The 16143-nt window shown below is 41.8% G+C and overlaps 1 protein-coding gene across 1 annotated transcript in view; it reads left to right on the top strand.

Annotated features, from left to right (window-relative positions):
• LOC136872284 (neuropilin-1-like) overlaps positions 1-16143 on the top strand; it is a 534693-nt gene that overhangs the window by 450173 nt on the left and 68377 nt on the right. The gene's annotated exons all lie outside the window — the stretch shown is intronic.

Below are 16143 nucleotides of genomic sequence, written 5' to 3'. Positions count from 1 at the left end.
AGCGCTATATTTATTATAATATACACTGCCCGGAATAAAAGTTAAGCACCAAGAAGGAGTGATTGAAAGTGTATGAAACTACATATGCTGAAAGACCATCTGCCTTTATTGAACTGATTACAATATGGGATGAAAGAGACAAGGCCGTCGGCTGTTACAGGTGGAATATTGGCATCAGGTCAGTAGGGTGTCGCACCCCCACAACTTCGGTCGCAATGCATGCCCGCATGCGGTTCGGAATGGAGTAAAACAGCATTTGAATCCTCTCCTGAGGCAAGTTCATCCACAGTTGTAGCAGCTGTCCTTCCAGATCCCGGAGTCCCCTTCCAATGTCATCCCACACGTGTTCAATGATGGAGAGGTCCGGGATCTTGCTGGCCACGAGAGGAGCTCAACATGCTCTAGGCAGTCCATAGACACGCGTGGTGTGTGTGGAAGTGCATTATCTTCTTGGAACACTGTCCCAGGGTACTTTATCATAAGGAGTAGGGCGTGTGGACACCGAATGTCTGTGACGTATCACTGTGCCGTCAAAGTCTGTCGAAGCACTATTAGAGGTGACCCGTACACATATCCTAAGGATCCCCACACCATGATGCCAGGGATTACGCCTGCGAGTCTTTCCACAATATGGGCAGGATCTGCCCTCTGACCTCGACGCCGCCAAAACCGCACACGATGGTCATCGGAGGTAATGGAGAAGCGGGATTGATCACTGAACATGGTACCACGCCAGTCGTTCTCCGTCCATAGCTTCCGGGCAAGGCACCACTCCAAACGCAGGCGTTGGTGTTCTCGTGTCAGTGGCAATCGACGCATGGGACGGCAGGACCCCAATCCGGCGGATGCGAGTCGTCGAGACACTGTGCGGGAACTCACAGAATGTTGTGGAGTCTCCAGTACATGTTCGCGTATGGCGAGTGCCGAAGTTATGGGATCCAGCAATGCTTGGCGCACTATACGACCTTCCTCCCTCGGGGTGGTGTTTCCTGGACGACCTTAACCTGCACGACGTGATTGGCTGCCCTCATGCACACATTCAGTCCAACATCGGGCCACTGTGATATCTGAATAGCCCATATGCCTAGCACCTGGTACCATCTTGGTAAGTACCACTGACCAGCCTCTTGCAGTCCCACAACGCGACCGCTGTCAAATGCTGTCAGTTGGAGGATAGGCTGTCTAACGCATGTGCGAGGCATCGTGGGTGCTTTGTACTGCACTTAGTTCCCTCTGCACGTCTTGCTCAAGTGTCTGACTGACAGCGGTTGTGACGAATGACTTTACCACTACAGCTCCTACGGTAAAGCACTATTAAATCCAAACCCTCATTATTGTAGAAGTCTTCCTCGTGAACAGTCTATAGCTTATTCTGAAGACGCGGAGAAAAATTGTCTGCGAAACGTAAGGAGTTCCACGTAGTTGTCTTGACACGGCATAAGTCGAAAAGCCCTTATAATGCCTACAAGTGGCGGTCATGAAAGCATCAACGTCAACATATATATCATTTGTTTTAAATTGATCATGTCGCTGCTGCTTGGAGAGGGTTTGTCTCAATTGATGCCATTTTTAAACCGCTAATTTGGAACTAAATTAAAAAACGAACATAACGCAATATCAATTTGTATTCAGAATCTTAAGAAATTTAATATGATATAAAACAAACGGTTCATCTTCTACAATTAGTCACGTACCAGTATCCTTAACTTACGTGAATGTAAAAGATAATCAACCAATATTTGGAAATATTATACTTTAAAATCTAAGACACATTTTTAAGTTGCATTTGAGAATTAATCTAACAACAAAAATTACAGCGAGTGAGGAAAGTGTACATTTGAACTACTCGTTCTGTGGATCGGTGGGGGGAAATTGGTTTCCGAATTTCCAAAATCGCACTACCAAACCTAATACAGGTAGGGGGATATATTCTTTTTTGCTAGTTACTTTACGTCGCACCGACACCGATAGGTCTTATGGCGATGATGGGACAGGGAAGGGCTAGGAGTGGGAAGGAAGCGGCCGTGACCTTAATTAAGGTACGGCCCCAGCATTTGCCTGGTGTGAAAATGGGAAACCACGGAAAACCATTTTCAGGGCTGCCGACAGTAGGGTTCGAACCTACTAGTTCCCGAATACTCGATTCTGGCCGCACTTAAGCGACTGCAGCTATCGAGCTCGGTAGGGGGATATTTGAAGGCGAAAGGAAGCTCATTCAGTAAGCCAAGTGGAAAGCCGGCCCCGTGGTATAGTGGTAGCGTGCCTGCCTCTTACCCGGAAGCCCCGGGTTCGATTCCCGGCCAGGTCAAGGATTTTTACCTGGACCTGAGGGCTGGTTCGAGGTCCACTCAACCTTCCTGATTAGAATTGATGAGGTATCTGACGGTAAGATAGCGGCCCCGGTCTAGAAAGCCAAGAATAACGGCCGAGAGGATTCGTCGTGCTGACCACACGACATCTCGTAATCTGCAGGCCTTCGGGGTGAGCAGCGGTCGCTTCGTAGGCCAAGGCCCTTCAAGGTCTGTAGTGCCATGGGGTTTGGTTTTGATAGGCCACGTGGAGTGATGTTTACTTGCAATGAATATCTGCTGACGCGTTTGGTGTTTGCTCGACAAATTTTATTAAATCATCAGCCTTGGGTCATCCAAACGAGTTCCGGTTCACCGAGCGTATTTGCCGTGCGATTAGGATTGACCAGCTATGAACTTTCTTTCGGATGATAGTGGGTTTGAACCACCCTGTCGGCAGTCCTAAATATTGTTTCCCGTAGTTTCCATTTTTTATACCAGGCAAATGCTGGGGCTGTACCTCAATTAAGGCCACGGACGCTTCCGTACCACTGGTAGTCCTTTTCTACCCCATCGTCGCCATAAAGCCTGTATGTGTCCGTGCGATGCACAGCAACTTGTAAATAATAATACCAAGGTTGGGACTTTAACAGTGGCAACACTGCTCTAGAGAAGCCATACAACAGAACCTAATAACGTCGCTGATAGCACAGGTTACCTTACCTCAGAGCACATGGACTTTCCCTTCCCATATCAGGCGCATGCGAACTGCGGAGAGGAAGGTAGTGTCACTGCCTTCGTGATGTCCAGGCCGTATTGTAACTAGCGCGGGAAAGCAATCAGCTGATCGTTAGGGGGGAAGTTTAGCACATGAGTTAGTAGAGTTAAACACAGTTTTTCGCAGTTTTATTGAAACTTTTAACGATGGCTGCATGTTCACTCAGATATATGTGAGAATGAGTCGTCATCGACTGCATTATTAAGTGGAAAGTCGTTAATTAGTGAAGAAAACTTAGTGTGAGCGTGTATTTATGTGAAGATATAGGTTAAGAAGATCGTTCTTCGGTGTTTTAATTTTGTAGTTTATTTGTGTAAAGTTATATTTATAGTGTAAAATTAATTGAGTTTCTGCATTCTGTGTTTTATTATTAACCACGAATTGTATATACTTGAATTAAGATGATCAGTGAGGGAAATCACCATGCCTTAGAGTTGCTGTGTGCCTGGCTGCAAAGCCAATTATAAACAAGGAGAGTACACTCCGGTATTTGTGTTTCCTTTTGATGAAGAACTAGTTTAGTTATGGAAGGAGGCTATTCCCAGGGAGAATTTAATAGTTAATCAAAACACAGTTGTGTGTATCAAGCACTTTCCTGAAAATCACATCCTGAGAGAAATAAGAGTGTCACGTCCAGATGGTGAGGTAAATTTTTTTATTATGTCATAAACATGGGTCCCATTAGGTAGGTCCTGTATTTTTATGTAATCAGACCTATGGCTTATCTGAATTCGGTGTATTTGAAGATGCAAGTCTTATTTATGAGTATCACCGAGCTCGATAGCTGCAGTCGCTTAAGTGCGGCCAGTATCCAGTATTCGGGAGACAGTGGGTTCGAACCCCACTGTCGGCAGCTCTGAAGATGGTTTTCCGTGGTTCCCCATTTTCACGCCAGGCGAATGCTGGGGCTGTACCTTAATTAAGGCCACGGCCACTTCCTTCCCATTCCTAGACCTTTCCTGTCCTATCGTCGCCGTAAGACCTATCTGTGTCGGCGCGACGAGAAGCAAATAGCAACAACAACAAAAAAGAGTATCAAACAGCAGTGTGATTTATGTAAATGTTATCTTCTGACAGATTCAGATCTTATATATGAATTATCTCCAGAAGTAAGATATCTGAATTTCCTAAATCGAGGGGGCTTAAAGTATCCATCAGACATGTCAATAGAACTTAGAATTGAGGTGTACAAAGTATTTTGTGTGTTAGTGTCAGATACATATAAGATGGTATTTCTAAATTCAGACAATCCTAAGTGTGTCACAATATCCTTGGCTTTGGAGTCAATGCAGTTGGCAGATTCCCTAGTAATTTGTGACTGCGGGAAGAAATTGGAAGACCTGGCCGGACAGTGTATATATATTTGGGTGAAAATGTTTTTAAATAATTTTTCCAAAATTCACACCGACTTGTGTATTCAACAAAGTGCTTCAAAGAGAGCAGACCTACTCCTTACTGATGTAACTTCCTGTAAGAGGTCCAGGAAAGCTGCAGTGTTCATGAAGTGGAAACAGTGAGGTACAGAAATAATTTATATTTGTAATAAATAGTATGGTAATTGGCTGCATGTTTTCTGTCAGTGTGTATGATGTGAATGTTCCAGTTGACCAGAAAATGGATAAAATCGCAAGAATATGTCTCAAAATGTTAGGCTGTACTCACGCAAACGAACGTATATACGCGAGAAATAGAACGTTACGCAGAAGAATATGCGTTGTATGTCAGAATTAACAAATTTTTGACGATAGATTTTGGTTTTATAAGGTGTTAACAGTTCTTTAAGTAATTTAAACGAGTGTGTTATTCAAGCGGAGCGTATGCGTATCGCCTTCAAGTTCCCCCCAAAGCGTGACGTCATCAGAGGTACAGTACGGCCTGGACATTACGAAGGGAGTGGTAGTGTCGTCAGGACGTTCTCGAAACAGGAAGAACGGAGTTTACAGCACGACAGTGTCATCAAGATCTTCAAGAGGCTTAGGGGGAATCTTCATTGCCTTACAGAACAGTGGCACGGTGAGTAAAACCCTTTAACGAGGGACAGCAAAATGTAGCAGACATACGTCGAACAGGTCGTCCTAGTGCTATTGAAGACATGCATGATCTTACCGCGGTATTGGACACTGATCGACGCGATACGATTCGTGAGCTGGCCCGAGACACCTGATTAGCGTACTCAGCTGTGCTTCATATTCTGAAAGAAATCCTGAGCACGAGAAAAATTGCATCACGATGGGTTTCGCGTGATTTGACGTAAATGCAGAAATGGTTATGACACGACGCTGCTCGTAACCACTTGGAGCGCTATGAACGCGAAGGAGAGGCTTTCTTACGCCGTACCATTACGCTAGATGAGACATGGACCAAATCGTACTTACCACTACTGAAAAGCCAATCGAACGAATAGTGTCATTACGGGTCTCCACGACGGTCGGATGTTCATCAGAACACCAGGAATATGAATGTTACGGTTATTCTCGAGTACGACTGTGAATGTGTTATTCTAACGCATCATATTCCTGCACATCAGATCGTCAATGCGCAGCATTACTGTTCATTTTTGGAACACAACCTACGACCAGTCTTGAGAAGAAGGCGACGACACTTTCTGGAGAACCCACGCATCATTTTTACACGAAAACGCTCGGCCACAAACATCGCAAGCTGTGGATTAATTCTTCGGTCAATAGGGCCAGGAATTGATGCACTATCCACCATATTTCCAGGATACAAGCCTTTATGATTTTGAATTGATTCGTAAGAAGAAGGAACCGCTTCTTGGCATTCCTTTCAGAACTGCTCCGGAGATTCGTCAGGCAGTAGACCGCTCCATTCGAACTATAAACACTGCAGGCGCTGCTAAATGTATCCTACGATTTCCACATCGCTGGCAACAGATTGTACACAATGCTGGTGACTAACTTGAAGGACGGTAAAACTTGGTAACATGAATCTCTTTTGTATCTGTTGTAATTAAATCATCATCACCAGTGTCTAAAGGCGACGTCTTGTGTATGCAACCGTTCTTTCCTGTCCTCAGCTCCTCGTTTCATTTTATAATAAGAACCATAATGGAGACTCTGTGCCAAGTCCTGAAGGAGTTTTTTCTTCGGCCGTCCTCGGCCGTTTTTCCTATGATGTTTCCCTACAGAAGATTGGTAAGAAAGGTTGAACCCTTGAACTTAGAATTATCGGTTCAATGTATTGTGTCGCTGGACGTGGCCAGTGAATTTAACTATTCTTCTTTGTACCGTTACCATCAGTTCTCCCTTCCCTTGAATTTCTTCTAGAGCTTTTGTTTGTTCTCTTTTCAGTCCTTTGAATCCTTAGCGCCGTGCGGTTAGGATCGCGCAGCTGTGAGCTCGCATCTGGGAGATATTGGGTTCGAACCCCACTGTCGGCAGCCCTGAAGATGGTTTTCCGTAGTTACACATTTTCACATCAGGTAAATGCTGGGGATGTACCTTAATTAAGGCCACGGCCGCTTACTTTCCACTCCTAGGCCTTTCCTGTCCCTTCGTCGCCATAAGACCTATCTGTGTCGGTGCGACGTAGGGTAACTAGCAAAAAAAAAATCCTTAGCATTCGTCTTCAGACCCACATTCAAACGCTTCGTCATTTCGAATCCTTAACTCCTATTGCCCAAGATTCACAGCCATACTCCGTACAAAAGAAATTTCAAATTTATTCCTAATTCCAAAATCTAAATTTGCACTGATTAAAAGATTTCTCGTATTACTAAACGCCTGTTTAGCAGGTACTATTCGCCTTTTGATATATTTGCTTCACTTTTATCGTTGGTAATAAGGCTTCCCAGATAAGGGATTCTTGGGACTTGTTCCTCTATCTTGTCAGTAAGCTTGATGTTCGTGTGCATTCGTTCAGGTTGTTTTATGTTGGTCTTCTTGACATTAATGTTAATCTAACAATTCTGACGACAATACATTAAGCAACTTGTACGACTCTTTCTCGGAGTCTGCCACAATTGATATGTCATCTCCAAATCGAATGCATTGGATATGGAGCCCTTTTATGTTTACTCCTTTGATATTTGCCTTAAACTATTTATGGATTTTTCAATGAATATATTATAAAGGTATGGTGAGAGGGAGCAGCCCTGCCTTACACCTTTCCTGATTTCTGCTGTCTGGTTATTTACTCCGATACCTACCATCGCGATCTGTCCTTCATAGAGTCGCAAGATCAGCCTCCTGTCTTTCCAGTCCAAACATGTAGCTTTAAGAATTTTAAACAGTTTTTCCCAACTCACGTTATCACATTTCAGTATCTACAAACGCTGCATAGGTGTTCCTATTCATCTCCATCTTCCTTTCCAACATTGTTCGGGGACCTGAGATGGCTCCTCTTGTTCCCATCCCTGTTCTAAAAACGTACTGGTCCTGATCAATTTCTGAATTTAAATTGGTATTGAATTTATCTTTAAATTTATTTATTTGATTTTTTATTTATTGAATATTATCCACTATTAAAATTCCAACCCTAATAATAATAATAATAATAATAATAATAATAATAATAATAATAATAATAATAATAATAATAAAAATAATTGTACCGGGCGGTACACCTCCACGCCGCTTATTTAAACTTTGCGCCAGTTGAAACTCCTCTACTGGAAGAAGTCTGAACTTTGTCTTATGTGTTAATTTTCAAGTTACCCTGAAGATGCCACTACTTGGAAATTTTGAAGTTTCTGAACTGTGTTGTTTTCGATGTATTTTTGTTTTGCTTGTAGTAAGAAGTGTGAACATTCTCTTCTAGAGGACACTACTGAAGAACTACAACGGTGCACCCTAGTGCGAAGTGAAAGAACTGTTTTTGTTGAGAAAATTTAATTTCAAAAGTTTGTTCTTTGCTAAATTTCTTTCAGATGGCAATATTAACCCTTTCTTTCCCCTTGTTTTGTATTTAGCCAATCCTGAATTTCTTTAAGTAATTTTCCACCAATAATGTGTTTCTTGTTCATCTTGTGTAGGGGTTTCCTTTATCCACCAATAAAAGGATTGTGGGCGGGTGTTTTCCTTCCCGAAACGCCTCGAACTTTCCGCGAGAGTATATAAACTGCTGATTTTAGGGTCTCTGCGCCACTTCTGTACCATCTTTCAGTGTGTAAAGTACATAGCAGGGGGCGGGAAGCGCCTCTTTCTTCGGGCAGCAGCTCAACAACCAGATAATGGCCATTTAATAACTTCTTTTCTTGCTAGCTCAGCAGTTTAACTCTCGGGGCGGGTCCGAAGCGTTTCCTCCATGTAACCTTTTCCTAAAATGTAACTACTCTTAGCATCTATTATCTTTTAAAGCTACATATTGGGATAGAGAGTGCTTAACCCTCTCGAGCTCCCGCTCATATTGTTTTGAGGTGAACTTATTTCTCACAACTGATTCTTCCTTAATGTAATGTAAATTATTCTTTTCTAAAGTCACCTCTGTAGTATGGGATTAGCCCTTGCATTAGCGGCCTAGAGCCAGATTAGGTTTTAAACAAAATGTATTAGGAGTGCAGATCGCCTCCTCTCAAATTGTTATTTTAGAGGTCATGTACTTAACCTTTTCTCACTTAATAGACCTCAGTAGGTTGGGTATGTTACCCCTGTGTATATGTCCTTAGAGGACAACTTGAAGGTGGAGTTTGGTGTGGCCTTTGATAGGCTTAAAGTTGAGAGCGAGTGGCTCTTTTTCGAAAATTGAGTGTTGTATGCCTCGAGGAGGCTTTACTGTGTAATTTGGAGCAAGTGCTCCTGGGCTTGATTGGGGTCTTCTGCCCCTTTGTTGAATTCTGTATATCGTAAAGTTGGGCTAATTGCTCAGAATTGTGTGTCTGGCTCTCGGAGCCCAAATCCTGTAATTGTACATTCTCGATTAGGGGTTTTGATACTCTGTACCTGCCATTATTGTTATTTCTTGTTTTTTTGCTAAGAAAATATAACCTTGTTAAATTTTAAATTCACTTTAATTTCGTAGCCTGAGACCTGTTCACCCCCCGCACCTTCTTTCACCTCTAACTACCACAAAATACGGTAACAATAATAATAATAATAATAATAATAATAATAATAATAATAATAATAATAACATTCGTGAACAGAGCCGTGAATAATAAGTATTGAAGTAGTTCCTGTGTGTTCTATTTTTATAAGAGTGTGTTCTGTAGGAAACCTGAAATGCTCTTACCTCAACCTTCCTTAGTTTTCAACTGTTTACGCTTGCAATGTGAATCAATATTGTCGTAAGGGTGGATTTCCGCCGTTTGAAGAGGTAAGTAGACGAGCCGACAAGCTCTTGAAGAAGAGAATCTGACGGGGGATAAGGAAGAAGGAGCATGACGTCTTTGGAACTTGCTGTCATGTTAAAGGGAGCTTCAGGGTAGATTCACTAGAGTACTGACAGAAGATGTACGAGCTATTTGCACATCAGAGCTTCCAGCTTGTAAACAGCCGATAAAAACCAACTCCCCCCTCCTCCAGCTTCACGTGCTCCTTGTGTACACGTGGCACGTCAAGTAGCTTCTAAACCCGCGAGATATGTACACAGCACAGTTTACAGAAGAAAATAAAAGACAGGCACCCATTTCATATGTTACGACTAGGATTTCTTCCTTAGCAAACATACTACAGAAATAACTGCGGGATTATTATCATATTCTGTGTTAAATTCTCTCAAAATGCCCTCTGAGCACCTCACGTATCAGTTGCCTGTATTAGTAATGACAATGTTCTTTTTTGCCACACACAGATTACCGCCGAATTCGTGTCAGGAGTCATCGCGCCCAGCTCAGTGATCAACACTTCGTTTTAGATTGTCACACAACCGCAAAAAATAAGTGGAATTCATATAAGAAAAGACTTGCTAAACAATTGGCAGGTAATGTGTCACTTAGGCGGCATCCCTAAATGTAGACCAGTGATGATTGATTTAATGACTTAGGCAATTAAGATAGAAGCTACATGGTGTAATATATTTGAAAAGTTACGAAATATTTTGAAACGTTACGCTGTTTGATATCAATGGGAATACGATGCAACTGTAACATAAAAACTAGTGATGGGCAAACGATACCCGTGTTCGAGCGAACAGTATCCCTGAGGTTGGTTAAATCTGGCTACTTTATGTCCAAAACTCTCAAATTATTAGAGCGCCTCTCCACTACTCGATGTTGCACAGCCACGATATTCGTCTTCTGTCAACACCACAATGACCATCCTCCCAACATTGGAGGATGTAGAAATGTGAGTCGTCCACTTGCAAAACTCACTGTGTATATCTAATTTCTCCAAACTAGTCAAGACTACATTGTTCATGATAGAAAATGTTCTAGTAACGTACTAGATCTGCAAATTCCTTTTGATCTCCATATTAACAGGTGGAATCAGTACTGCTGCAGAACTCGTCATGTTTAGTGTCTGTCATGCAGCAAGCAACGTTATGTCCGAGGAAGAAAAGAATATTGGTGCAAAACGCGCCGTGCCCCTTCATAAAACACTGAACTTCGACCGCGTAGGAGGAGAACTGTTCACGGAATGTAGTGGGAAGCAGTGAACGATAAATGCACACCTCACCATCTTCAATACATTGTTTGATCAAGAACGGAAGTTTAGCTGTGAATGCCAAGACATGGCTCGGATAAGAGAAATTTTGATGGGAATAGTGTTTTTCTAACATGACTGTGTGATGGGCGAGGAACTTCTAAACTGATTGGAATGAGTACACCTGTTATAGTATGATGTAAAATAAATGCATATTTAGCCTAAATTTTAGTATTTATGATATCCATGCATACTTTCTTCACGTCTTCACTGTTTGTAATAAAAACAGTTCACCATTAACTTCAACATATCACTAAAAATGATTCTTCAGAAACCATTATCCCTATAATAAAGCAGCTGCAAATCTCGTTATCTTCAAACATTTTTCAAGAATCATTAGTTTTAACATTTATGCCTTTTACACACTTCGTGGTATGATAGAGATTGTATTTTACAATTCTCTAATTAAAATTAAGTCCCCCATCTTCATAAATTTTTAAATAGCAATATTTTGGGTTTCGTGAAAAGTTAATTCCTACGGATATGACTAACTAGCTGATGTACCCGTGCTTCGCTACGGAATTCTACATTGAATACAGAATTATACGTTAGGTAGTGTACATGTTGTTGGCAAGATTGTATTAAATTGCATAGCACTTAACGTTACCCTAGAAACGCGACGGGTCAGTCACCAAACATCTATTCTCATATGAAAACTGGGTTATGGAATTTTCATTGTAATGGTAGGCCCTCTTGCCTACCATCAGTCATAATCAGGCTGGGGATTTTTCATTATAACGGCAGACATTCACTCTCCACCTGCCTGTTTACAACCTCAGAAAGACGGTCTTAATAGTTTGCCAATTGAAATGAACATAGGTCATTACAATGACGTCAGTAGGAATGGCGCGATTAAAAGCAATGCTTTCATATGAAATACGCGATCAATTGAAAAAACCAGACATGTTCTCACTTTTAATGAACCGTACTACGCTGCCGATCTAACAGTCCAAAGTTCCAGAGCTGGAATGACCAGCCCAGATAGCCGTGATCAGTGAACACACTTCGTCTTATTTCGGCCGGGTGGGGGATGTCAAATAGTGGATACTCCCAGGGCAAAAACTATGCCCTTTTACTAATCTGTTTCCTCGGGGTACCCGATGAGTCGTGAAATCTCAGTTCACTACACGGGCGGTGAAAAAATCTATCAGACTTGGAGGTAAATTTTTCCTCCAAGCCAGAGGAGAAATCCCCTCTTCAATGCTAATTTGGAATAAAATGAATATAGAACTTAATTAAAGTGAAGAGGAAGAAGTTTTTCTTAAGAAACGGCTCTTTTCAGGGTTGAATTTTGAGTTATTTAGTGAATTGTGGTGCTACAATTTGGAATAGGCCTAAATTGTTATTCTAGACCAGGTCATACTCTACTACTATTATTACTTCTAATGCTAAGTAAGCCGCTGCCTTAAGTATGCACACTGCTCATTCAAACCAGCGCGTCAGATTAGGGATCGAATAGCGATTAAAAGCAATGCTTTCATATGAAATACTCGATCAATTTAAAAACCACACATTTTCTCACTTTTAACGAACAGTAGTACGCTGCCGATCTAACAGTCCAAAGTTCCAGAGCTGGAATGACCAGCCAGACAGCCGTGATCAGTGAACACAATTCGTCTTATTTCGGCCGGGTGGGGGTGTCGAATAGTGGAGACTCCCAGGGCAAAAACTATGCCCTTTTACTAATCTGTTTCCTAGGAGTACCCAATGAGTAGGAAAATCTCAGTTCACTACACTATGATGAACCAGTGTATTACGTACCGGCAGTATCAGAAAATGTATGAACCAGAGGAATGGCATGCTAAAGAAGAAAGTTTTGCAACTCCCCAGCTATTTCCCGCCAATATTCAGTCAGGCTGTTATACTCGGCACGCAGCAGTAATCCTATCTGAATTGAGCTGCAGCATAAGAGACAAAGAACAACACAACAAACAATGGTCAATGTAATGTTATTGCTGATAACAATATTATGCGCTTCCCTTTCAATATTGTAGGCCTGTACATTTAGTTTTCTTCCGACTCTGAAATGCCACTCTTATCATCGTCGCTACGGTAGAACTGAATAAAACTTAAATGGTAGGAAATTGCATTCTCTATAACTTTTGTTGCGTACCGTAGTACTTTTCGATAGGACCAATAACATAGCTATTTAAAAATTAAATTTTAGCCGCCTTCCCCTAAACTACAATTTCATCCAGGGTGAATAAAATTGTTTACAACTTAGACTGTATTTTCTTATTCTCCGACTCTATATACCGACTTTCATTAAATTCTGTTAACCCATTTTCTCGTGGCTCGGCGTTGATATGGACTTAGGAACAAAAATACAAATTCATGAATATCTGTGTTATCAAAGCCGGTACGGTAACGATGTATGACATAAATGATCAGAAATTTAATTCTATATAACTTTCGTTATGCAGTATTTATCGATAGGACCACTAATAATATAAATATTTGAGAATATAATTTTAGGCCTTCCCCTAAACTACCATTTCACTCAGCGTGAATAAAATTATTTATAGCCCAGATTGTAGAGGCTCATCCCCCGACTTCACATACCTATTTTCATTAAATTCTCTTCAGCCGTTTTCTCGTGATGCGTGTACAGACAGACAGACAGACAGACAGACAGACAGACAGACAGACAGACAGACAGACAGACAGACAGACAGACAGACAGACAGACAGACAGACAGACAGACAGACAGACAGACAGACAGACAGACAGACAGACAGACAGACAGACAGACATTACGGAAAAGTAAAAATTGCATTTCCTCGTTACTATGGACATGACCGATACAGAAATACCATTCTTTTCAAATTCTGAGCAATGTACAGACAAAACACTTATTTTTATATATATATATAGATTTTTCAGTTCGATGACTCGTATGCAACAACTAATGTTTTTCACCTCTCAGTAAGTAATATTTCGGCGTTTTATGGTCCTTAAAATTTCTCGTTCCGAAATAGCTCTTAATAGGACTTTTATACATTGTCATGCTTTAAGCGGCAGGTAGTAGGCGAGGTGTTCCTTCTATCCTCAATGTTGAGAGTTTGAATCCCCTCCTTGGGAAAGAATGACACTTTCTTGTCGCATAGAGGAACTTTAGTGAGAAGCGATTAATATCCCATCAATCGTGTACACAAACAAATTTGTAAATGTTATTGTGCAACTATGTGCATTTTTGATTGCGTGAAATATATCAAAATCAAAAGTGTACGTTCCGTGGCTCGAGATTTCAAACTATATCCTTACCAAATTTCAGGTCAATCGGTCCAATAATTTTCGAGCCCTTGCGGAACAAACAAAACAGACACCATCTCATTCTTCATGACCCGCATGAACTGATGGCAAATGTGTCAACAACTGAATAAAAAATATCATCAATTTTTAGCCTTAAAATCATTCAAATTTGTAACTATATCGAAATTTGTAATGTTAAATCAATGTACTTTTTATCACTTTTGTGTATTTATAGACACTTCGTTTATTCTGATGAGACATTTGTAACGAATCATCGCACAAACACACACTCTCTCCACAAAATACAGGTACGTGTCGAGGTGATATTATGTACTGCACAAAAGACACGAGAGTAACAGTAAACAGAGGACGAACTGGTACTACTCGTGTACATCCTTCTTAAGGCGCTAGTAATAGCAGGCCGTTAGGTTGCGGCACGCACAAAAGCTCGAGCAAAGCTCGAACTTACTCAAACTCTGACGTCATCTGTTCGAGCAACTCAAACCGGGCTCAAGTACATCACTAATAAAAATCCGTTTCAGATTTTAGCCTCACAAATTATAATCACACGACGTACATTAGTGCGCGTGCCGATTGTTCGGGGTGGTACGCTCCAGGACAATGCCATGCTGACCAGCCAGGTAAATTACCTTTTTGTAACATCAAGTCCGCCTCTGTGGTGTAGTGGTTAGTGTGATTAGCTGCCGCAACCCCTGGAGGCCCGGGTTCAATTCCCAGCTCTGTCACGAAATTTTAAACGTTGTACAAGGACTGGAAAGGAGTCCACACAACCTCAGTGGGGTCAGCTGAGTAGAGGGGGTTTGATTCCCACCCCAGCCATCCTCGAAGTGGATTTCTGTGGTTTCCCACTTTTGCTCCAGGCTAATACCGGGATGGTACCTAATTTAAGGCCACGGTCGCTTCCTGCCCTCTTCCTTGTCTATACCTTCCAATCTCCAACAACCCCTGTTCAGCACAGCAGGTGAGGCCACCTGGGCGAGGTACAGGTCCTCCTTCCACGTTGTATTTCCACAACTCAAATTCTCACGCTCCAGGTACAGGCGGTAGAGGTTGGATCCCTCGCTGAGTCCGAAGGAAAAACCAACCCTGGAAGGTAAACGGATTAAGAAAGAAAGAAAGAAAGAAAGAAAGAAAGAAAGAAAGAAAGAAAGAAATATCAATAATATAGTCTACCAGCCGTAGAAATACAAGAAGTTTACACTGAACTATCTAACGTGTCTTCCGTCCAGTGTAGTGGATTTTCTTAACAATACTTCTGTACTGCCATGAATTTCAAAGGAAATTGATTCATAATCCATGCTCCCTATGTATGAGGTTTGATTTCGAAGTCATGGAATGACGTTATTTCCAGAAAATTTGTAATTACAGTGCGGTCGGAAACATCGTGAACCGGGTATATGAGCGTTAGAGGGTTGGTCACACTGGTAAGCAATTTGAAAAAAATCGATATCTCACGCCATTATGGTTTTATCAGCTGCTGAAGTTAGCCAATCAGGTCACTTCGCGGGCGAATTCAAATGCGCTTTGCGAGGCGGTGTTGCTAAATCTGTACGTGACTTAAGACCTGCTTGACAGCACAGATCGAAGAATGAGACTTCGCCCGGGAAGGAATTAAATATGGACCTTTGATCTGACAGTCTCGCGCCATACCAAGTACGCTACGTCGACCCCGGCTGAAACCCACAGTGTGTTTATGTTTGATCCTGATACCTTGGCATAGCTCTCAAGCCGGTTGTAAGTCACGTGCATATTTAGCTACACCACCTCGCAAAGCGTATTTGAATTCGCCCGCGAAGTGACCTGATTGGCTAACTTCAGCAGCTGATTAAACGATAATGGCGTGAGATATCGATTTTTGGTTCAAATTGCTTACCAGTATGGCCAACCCTCTAACGCAGATATACCCACTTCATACTGTTCCCGACCACCATGTACACATTTAAAAGTGCATTACATGAACTTCGTGAATAGGAGCAATGAGGGAATAACAGAGAGGATAAAGAAGATGCGATCAGCCTTCTGTATAACCAGAGATATATACAATAAATATAATATATCTACAGACGCAAAGATTAGACATTACAAGGCAACGGTGAGAAATGCTGTATTATATGCTGCTGAGACAATAGCACTAGGAAGAAGTGGTGCGGCGGAACAACTAGAGAAAGAGGAGAGAAAAATATTGAGGAAAATACTAGGCCC

Source organism: Anabrus simplex, chromosome 4 (assembly GCF_040414725.1).
Source record: "Anabrus simplex isolate iqAnaSimp1 chromosome 4, ASM4041472v1, whole genome shotgun sequence".
In the NCBI taxonomy this organism is placed as follows: domain Eukaryota; kingdom Metazoa; phylum Arthropoda; class Insecta; order Orthoptera; family Tettigoniidae; genus Anabrus; species Anabrus simplex.
This window is presented reverse-complemented; position numbering and strand designations above follow the sequence as displayed.